Source organism: Microtus oregoni, unplaced genomic scaffold (genome assembly GCF_018167655.1).
Source record: "Microtus oregoni isolate MIOR12 unplaced genomic scaffold, Mior012 000022F_ref0000154, whole genome shotgun sequence".
Classification (NCBI taxonomy): Eukaryota; Metazoa; Chordata; class Mammalia; order Rodentia; family Cricetidae; genus Microtus; species Microtus oregoni.
In genome coordinates, this window is record NW_024543081.1 from 28,502,012 (window position 1) to 28,510,703 (window position 8,692).

The window sequence follows — 8,692 nt, forward strand, 5'->3', positions numbered from 1 at the left end:
AATGACTGAGCATAGGTATGTGGTGAGGTTAGAACTGGATTTCTGAAGAGAACCTTGATTCAGTGATTATCATGTTGGGAAAGGATGTTCCTATGGGGCAAAGAAGTGTGGAAACACACAGTTATGTTGACATTTCAGAAATTGGGATAAAATTCAGTTCTTCACTATCTTGATGTGTTAGCAGGATGGTAAGGAAGAGATTAAATGATGCTGAAACAGCAATGTGTTCTATGCTTAGTGGTGTACTCCTTATTCGCAGTGAAATAGGCAAGCTTTGCCTTGATTTGATGGTCAATACTGCACCTTTAAGGATGATCAGATTGGAAGCTGAATGGAAGTGAAGAAGCATGACTCTAGGTCAGGGTAACCAATTAGGAGGCTGTCGTCCCCAGAAGAAAAAGCCACACAGTCTGCACTGAGAATGATGGGAATAGAAAGACTAGAAAAGGAAGTGGAAGGATGGGTTGTTTTGAGGCCGCAAGTAGCCAACTAAGATCTAAAAGCATAGTTTAGAAAAAAAATGATATATGCTTGCATTGCTCATATTTAATGAAAAATAATAAACAAGATTGACTCTATTAATATTTGGGATACATGTTTTTTCCTATGTATAAGTGGATTTATAGCAAATAAATTTAAATATGGTGGAAGATCTTGTGATTTAAAATATTCCCTGATGACTGGGTACAGATATTAACTCTCTCACCTACTTGGTGAATCCAAATTTTTAGATTTGGAGGTTAGCTCAAAACATGTTTTTTATACTTAGGCCTCTGAATCGGTTTTATTTTGTTAAATGATATACTGTTATACATGTAACTGCTTCTCACTTATCCTGACTGCCTCAATTTTAGCAAAGATTTTGCTAGCATCAGTGACTTATCTGAAGCTCCAAATTGACATGAATAACTGTTTATTGAAAACATTAACTTCAGAGGTGGCACAAGGAGTGTTTATGGTAGAAAGATGGATGGATTAATAAATAAGAGTCTATCAATAAGAAAATAGATGTTGAAGGAATAGATCTGTACGCCTTCAATAACTATAAATATTGATATCCTATAGGAAATGAGGGCTCAAAAAGACTAAGTAACATATGTAACTTATTTCTGGTCATAAATGAAATTGGATTCAGATTATCTAATAATTTAATACCATTTACCCACATCATAATGCTAATAGAGTTGACATAGTTAATAAAATGATAGATAGTAAAAAAATAATTTTGTATTTCTTTGGCAAACTAAGGTAATGGTTAAATAAATGTTAAGAAGATAATAGTAGTAATATCTGTGCTTTCATAAAAGCTTATTTCAAGTGATTTTATATCCCAATTAGAAAGAGAAAAACAAGAGAGGGAATGAAGAGAATAAAAGAGCATCAATAACAAGGAAAAAAACAAGGAAAGAAGGAAGGAAGGAGGAAGAAAGAAAGAAGAAAGAAAGAAGAAAGAAAAAAAGAAAGAAAAAAAAAGAAAGAAAGAAAATGAGGCAGAAGAGGAGGGGGAAATTTTATTGTCAGTAGATACATGGATTGACTATCTGTTATCAGGTTGGCATTTAGATATTATTATCTCTATTTTACAAAGAAGAAATGTTATAGTCAGAAAATATCAGCAACATTCCTAGCACATTCATGTTTTAAAGCTGAAGATTTAAATATAACTGATGTTGTCACTATCCCTGTGGACACATCCCAACACTGTCCTTTAGAGCAGTGCTTCTGTAAGTAAGTTTCATTGCCTTCATTCTTTTGCAGTGGAAGAGTTTTTGGAATTCTCTCATTGGGGATAAGTGACTGAATCATTGGAATATTTCCTTAACACTGCAGATAACTCCATTTCTTTGATGATTCCAAATGCCGTGCTTTGAAAAGCTCAGAGTTCTCTGTGCAAATTCACCATATTCTCTCAATTTTTTAAATGCATTCTCATGAGTGAATGTAAAAGGCAAGCATCCTAGTTCAGATCAGTGGTCTACGCTACCAGCGTAGAAAGCCAATGCTGCCATGAAAAGGCAGTTTGCCAATTATATTGCATAACAGCAGCTTCAAAGGATTCAGCAACTGCCCAAGCAGGTTTAGTTTGTCCTAATTATAAATTGTAGCTCAACTATTCATCGTTTGAGTACAGTTCATTTAGAACTTACTGGTGCACATTCATGCAGATTTTTTTTCATTTATTTATCTCTTAACCAAAAGCTATATACTGAGTGCTTTCAGACAGCAAAAAAATTCTGAAGCATTTTTTCGAGAGATGAGGAAGACCCATTGCCCCTCAAAGTCTCAAGGTTTAACAGACAATATATATGGAAACACAGGTAGGCTATGATGAGTAATAACAGCAAATGTTACAGAACTACAGTGTAACTTACTGAGCTGCCCTGTTGAGAAAGAGGTATTTCAGGTGGCTATGCACCCTTTATCTCAGGCCTAAAACACACAAAACCAAAATATGCACTGATCCCATCTCTTGGCTCCAACCCTAGCAGATCCCAAAGCCTGAAGAATAGCCACCATATTGATCTCAACATGCAACAGTCAAATGATAATATGGCCATGGGAGTGATTGTATTTTGTTCATAGTCCTTTAATTTGAGTTTCTTCTCTTTTGTGAAGCATTATTACAACAGCTTACTCCAACCAAATAATGAAATTCTAGTGTAAGAAAGTCTCATTAAATGGTAACTCCAACTCTTACCCTCCCTTCTTCCTTCTCCTGTCTTCTTGCTCCTCCAAAATATGCACTAAGTCCTCCCATTGACTCCAAGATCACACATCCATGTCCTTAAATAGTTTTTCCTCCACCCTATTCTCTTCTCTTCCTCTTTCTCCCTCTCCTTGTTCCTCCTCCTTTCTCTCTTACTCCGCCTCTAAATACACACTAGCTCCACCCCTTGGTTCCAAGAACACCAGGTCCATGTCCTGAAGTAGTTTGACCTCCTCTCTCCTTTCTCTCCTTCCTCCTGTTCTATATCCTCCTACTTCTCATTTTTCTCCTTCTTTTGACAACAAGAAGCCACTAAAAATGGGATATATGTTTGAATGAACTTGTATCTGTTCTATATTTGAAAAAACTTCTCTGCCATTCTAAGATAGAACCCACTTCTATATTACAGGGAGAGAAATGAAAGCACAAAGATCCAGCACAGTGCCAAGAATTCACTTCTACATATATTCACAGGGCCAAATGTATAATAAAATGGTATTCATTTAGTGATGTAAGTTGAATAATTATCTTTGTTTCTCTCAGAGAAGAGGGGGAAAGGTCTTGGGGAGGATTCTGTCTTCCATGAACCCTGGTGGACTTTTCTTCCAATATAGACCCAAATGTTGGAGGATACAGTTGTACAGAGACACTAAAGGGTTCTTAGAAAATTTTTCACAAGCACTACTGTTAAGGTAACCAGTTTGTTTCTCTGCTGATGAAGCTGTTCTGAATCCCCAGAAAACAGAGGGGAAAATGTTTACAATGCCCTTGAAGAGGCAAAGATGAATTCTTTTTTTCTTTTTGCTCATGTTTACAAAAGAAAGAAACCTGAGCTTAATGCAAGCAAACTCTGCAAAACACAAACTTTCAGGGTGTATTTGCAGAGTCCACATGGAATGACCTGACCCTTGAGTGTCCTGACCTTTCCCCATGTTATCACTCTTTGGGTTTAAAACAAAAATCCAAAGTGATATTTTCAGTTTTCTGTCACGCTATTATGTGTACCTACTTATTTTGTAATAGAAGATCTAGGATGCATCCAAGGTTATGAGGAAAAGGAAGTACACAAATTAACACCAACAAAAGACCAATGGGGACCTTTCTTTTCTACACTTTTAATTCTTGTGATAGTCTTTTCGGATATGTAGATTCCTTTATTTATTAAGTGAGGAAAGTTAATCTCAGATGGCTTCCTTGCAACATGCTTGATTGCAGAGATTCATACAGTAGAGTTCTGTCAGGATGCTAATCTAAGACTTGCGTCTGTAAAAAGAGATGAGCATGACATGTGCTATGAAGGGGGAAATGGAAAAATGGGTAGTTTAATTGAGGAGAGGGTTTGAAACCAATGTAGATGGAGAGAGGAAAGAACATTAATACCAAGAATGTTTGAAAAGATATAGGGGATAATTTTATGTTTCCTGGAATTACATAAAGTGTTTAAGTATATGGATACAATTAATAAATTTATACCATTTGGGGTGATAGTATCTCCCACAAAACTGTGGATTCTCTAACAAAACTCCAATAGCCAGGCAAGAACCCACCCCCCGCTGAGTTGTTGGTTGGAGGAATCCAATAAACCCTCAAATTATATTGCCAGTGTTCTAGATTGCCTCCCAGAATTTGAAAGTAGGGTGATATTACTGAAGATACATATACTTCATACACAAAACTGGGAAGAATAAAACCTGAAACTGACCGGAAACCCTCCTCTCTGGAGACTGGCTCACATACTAGAAGGTGCTATTGGTAGTCCTACACAGCTGCAAAGTTTTTAGGTTTTTATAAACTGGAGTGATGTCAGGCCAGAGAAGATATTATAGGAGACAATAGTGGCAATTTTATCTTGGGGGTAAGAAACAGTTCTCTAATTGGATTTAGGTCCTGCTCAACAAGAGGGAATTTATAACTGCTACCGTAAACCTAATGAAAGAACCAACCATAACTGGAAAAATCATGAACCTAAAAGAACTTACTACTGCCAGCTTCCGTTTTCTAAACACTTAGACTCACAGATCCCTCACTGCTCATCTATCTATTCCTTTTGAAATTGATGGAGGATATTAGAGAGATGCTATTTAGTCAAAATGCAGAGAATAAATGACTGCAGAGTCCCCAACACCGACCGATACATCTGTCACACGTCTACACCAAAGGCTCAAGAAAATGTGTGGAAGAAAGATCGGAGTGATTCTCAGGGCCAGAGGTCCTGAATACCTGCTGGCACAATCATCTCCCCTAGAGAGGAAAGAGCAAATTCAACCATAAACTCTCAGCAATATGGTTTTCTAAACAAGTATAATAACGACACCATTATAATTAATGTCCCTGCCATTCTGGTAGGGACAAGAGAAAGTTCATATGGTCCCATCCATAGAATAGAAGATACAGGCGGTCAATTTCAGCCAAGAGAGAAAGAGACAGCTCCCTGAAGTAACAAATTCCCGCGTAGATATACCAATCCCAAGTGGTAATCCACGGACACATGTAAATATAAGTAAAACTAAATGGACTAAGTAGGTTTTATATACATGTGTGTATATACATATGTTACATATATATTACACATATATATAGGTAATAGTAATTTTTAAAGAAAATAAATTTCGAAAAGGCAGTATGAGAAAAAGTTAACTGAGGAGTCAGAAGAGCAAGAGTGATGTACATACAGTGATTAAATTCTCAAAATAAAATGAAACTATGTAAACAGAGCAGGATAGGGTAGGAGGAAAAGGCAAACCATGGTCTCCATACAGTGGAGGTCTCAATTGACTTTCAAAGGAGCTCTTAAGTTATCCCAGAGTGAGTCAGGGGGCTGATATAGATCTAGATAATTAGACAAGCAAAATTATTTTATTGATTCTTTATTGAAAATATTCCTCTGGCAAAAAGAAGACTGATTTTTGTTATTTACTCATTCTTGCATTTCTTTACTAATTCATCCTTTCACTCACAAACATATAGAAGGCTCTCCCTATACGTTAGAAAGTTTACTGAGTACACAGATGCCCCACTTACTATAAAGTGCACTTTTTACCTCCTGGGGCTTATGTATTCCAGTCTCATGAATGTCTAAATAAATGAAGTCATTAAAAAAGTTGAATATATCAGCTTTAAATTTTATGTCAAACTAAACCAAGGAAAGATGAATCTTCAAATAAAATTTCACTCAAGGCTACAAAAAAAATCCTTGAAGGACAAGTGAAGACACTTGTATAAAGAAGCCAACAATTCCTTCTGCCCCTGAAAAACCACATTTTGTGGACAGAACTAATTAAAGAATATCACTCACTGTCTCATCACCTCTGCGTGATGGATTTGGCTATGCACAGAGGCCAGAGTCAGGCTTGGATTGCCTCTGAATTTGCTCTTGCACAACTGCAAGCTCTCACAGTGAATAATAACCCCCTACATGAGGAAATTCTAAGGAAAATAGATGAGAAAATAAGGAGTGAGCTAAATGAAAATGAAATAGGAAAGAAGTTTTGTCAGTGTGCTTTCATAGGGACCTTTGGCCCAGCATCCATCAATATTGTAAGCTTCAGATAAACAATGTAATTAATATGACAATTTGCTGAGACTTCCATGGTTGTGAAAAACCACAGTTCAGAGCATCCTAGTCGACACAGAATAGAAACTAAATATCCATAACCAGAAATGTTTATCAAAGAGAAGCTCAGTTTTCAGTTGGACTGAAAGGCGCTGTACTAAGTGTACTGACTTCTGAATCTCTTGTTTTACATGAAAAGATTCTGTGATTCCAGGACCACATACGCTAACCTCCCATGCCACATGAGACTAGAGAGTAAGTCTGATTTCAATGTGAACGAGAAAACAGAGAGCTGACATTCAAAGATTGTTAAACAGCTTCAATTATGCTAATCAGATTTCTTAGAAGCACCCAAATCAACAAGCTTCTTTACTAAGAATGCAAAATAAAACCTGGAAACTAAGCCAGTGCTTATTCATTCTTTCTCCCACAGCAAGGTCTTAGGCACCCACCATCTGCCAGATACTCTTCTAGGAACTGGGATAAAGAAAAGGGAGGAAAAACCTTGTTTTTATGGAACTCTCATTATGACTGAGGGGGAAAAATGCAATTTCAAGTATAGCATGAATAATGTAAACATACTATTTGGAAAGAATTATGAAGAAATTAAAGCACAGTAATAATATTTTTAGAGAACTAGGAACACTGAAGACCTAGTTGGAAAGACATAAAAAAACTTTCATGGCAATCGATGGGCAGTCAGTAGAAGGGTCCCAGTGTGTGATCTCTAGAGGGAGAAATCATGTTGCCAACTTGCCCAACGTTATTAGGTACAGCTTGGGAGGTGCAAGTTCCTGCAAAGCAAGATGCAGGTGAGCAACATGGACAGCTGGCAAAACTGAACTGAGCTGTCTTTGCATAGGTGACACACCCAAAGCCCTAAAGTACTGGTTCCTTATTCAGATACTTTTGCTCTAGAGGAGGGAACCAGGGCCAGCCACTGATCTGCTTGGAGCCTCAACCTTTTTCCTACAAAACAAACCTGTGCTTGATGCACCCCCCCTCCCCCATAGATCCCTTCTTAGCACACTGCCCATGCGCCTATGAACCTAGTGCTTTAAGTGCAACTTAAATAGAGAGCTGAAGAACAGCTGGCCTTGAAGATGCCGACAGGTAACTCCATCTTGTAATGTTTAGTTTTATTTGTTTAGGCTAAAATAATTAAAACAATTATCCTTTACACGTTGCCAGCAAGTAATTTCCGAGCGCGATGAGTAAGGGAATGTGGAGACTAAACACGATGGAGAAGGAAGATAGAGGATGAGCACAAGCTCTCTGCCACGAACAAAGAATGCCCAGCCTCATTTGCACCAGGCGGTGCCTGGTTATATGGTTTCTCTGGATTTTAAAGATTTAGCTTGTTGATTTTAGGAGCCAATTACAGATTGCCGGGAATGTTTTAATAAGGTAGATAATTGGATAAGATGCAGTTAGAGCAGTCATTGAATAATGAACATGTCTCCATTTTCAGAGCAAGTAAGAAACATGAATTCTCCAGATTAGAGGGAAGAAAACCACCTTATTCTGAAAATGAGCAAGTAGGAGCTCAAAGGAGCTATGAAAATAGCTTAAAATTATTGATTTCCAGTAAGGCAGGTCCAGTACCTAGATTCCTTGAATGTAATTCCTATACTTTGACATGTGAGCCATTGAAGTATGTATAAGAGTATTTTATGTAATACTTAAAAGCTACCCTGATTTATTTTGTACCGCCATGACTCCAGTAAATAGTCCATTTATGTGAATGACCAAATATAAAATGTGTTACAGTCTTATGCCTGAGTACGTGGTTTTATCAACTGACATCAGTTTGGATTTCATTCTTCCCCTTCCCCTGGGCATGCCTAGATATGAAATACACAACCTGTACACTGTATGCAGCAAATTTGAGACCAACTGAATAACCTTTTGGTTATATTTAATGTATCTACAATATCGGTACTCTGCTAATTGCTCCAAGCAGCAATCTTAAGAGACATTCATACAGAATAGGAAAGAATATCTAACAGGATAATGTGACCTTACCATGTTCACACAGGTAATAATTAGGGAGCATTATTAGCTAGATCTTCATTCTACAATGTCCAAACTCAAATATAGGCACCACCCCACCTCATTTCAGAGAAATTTTTGTTTATCTCTTTTTTTTTCTCTTCTGAACCTTTATAGCTCTTGGACAAGCTTTAAAGAGGTCCTAGGAAAAGAGTGAAAATGAGAACTACCCAGATTCTGCTGTGATCTATGGATTTCATTTTTCTGAAGTCCCTTTGTTCTCCCTTTGGGTGAATGAGTTAGTTTTCCCCACATGTGGAGTTCTGCTGCAGCTAGAAATGTAGGCTAGAATCAGCTAAGCTGCTTTTTGTCTCTTTTGGGGCTTCAACCTGTCTAGCTGCAGAGACAAAATGTTTCTTATGAGATGCATACATGTAACT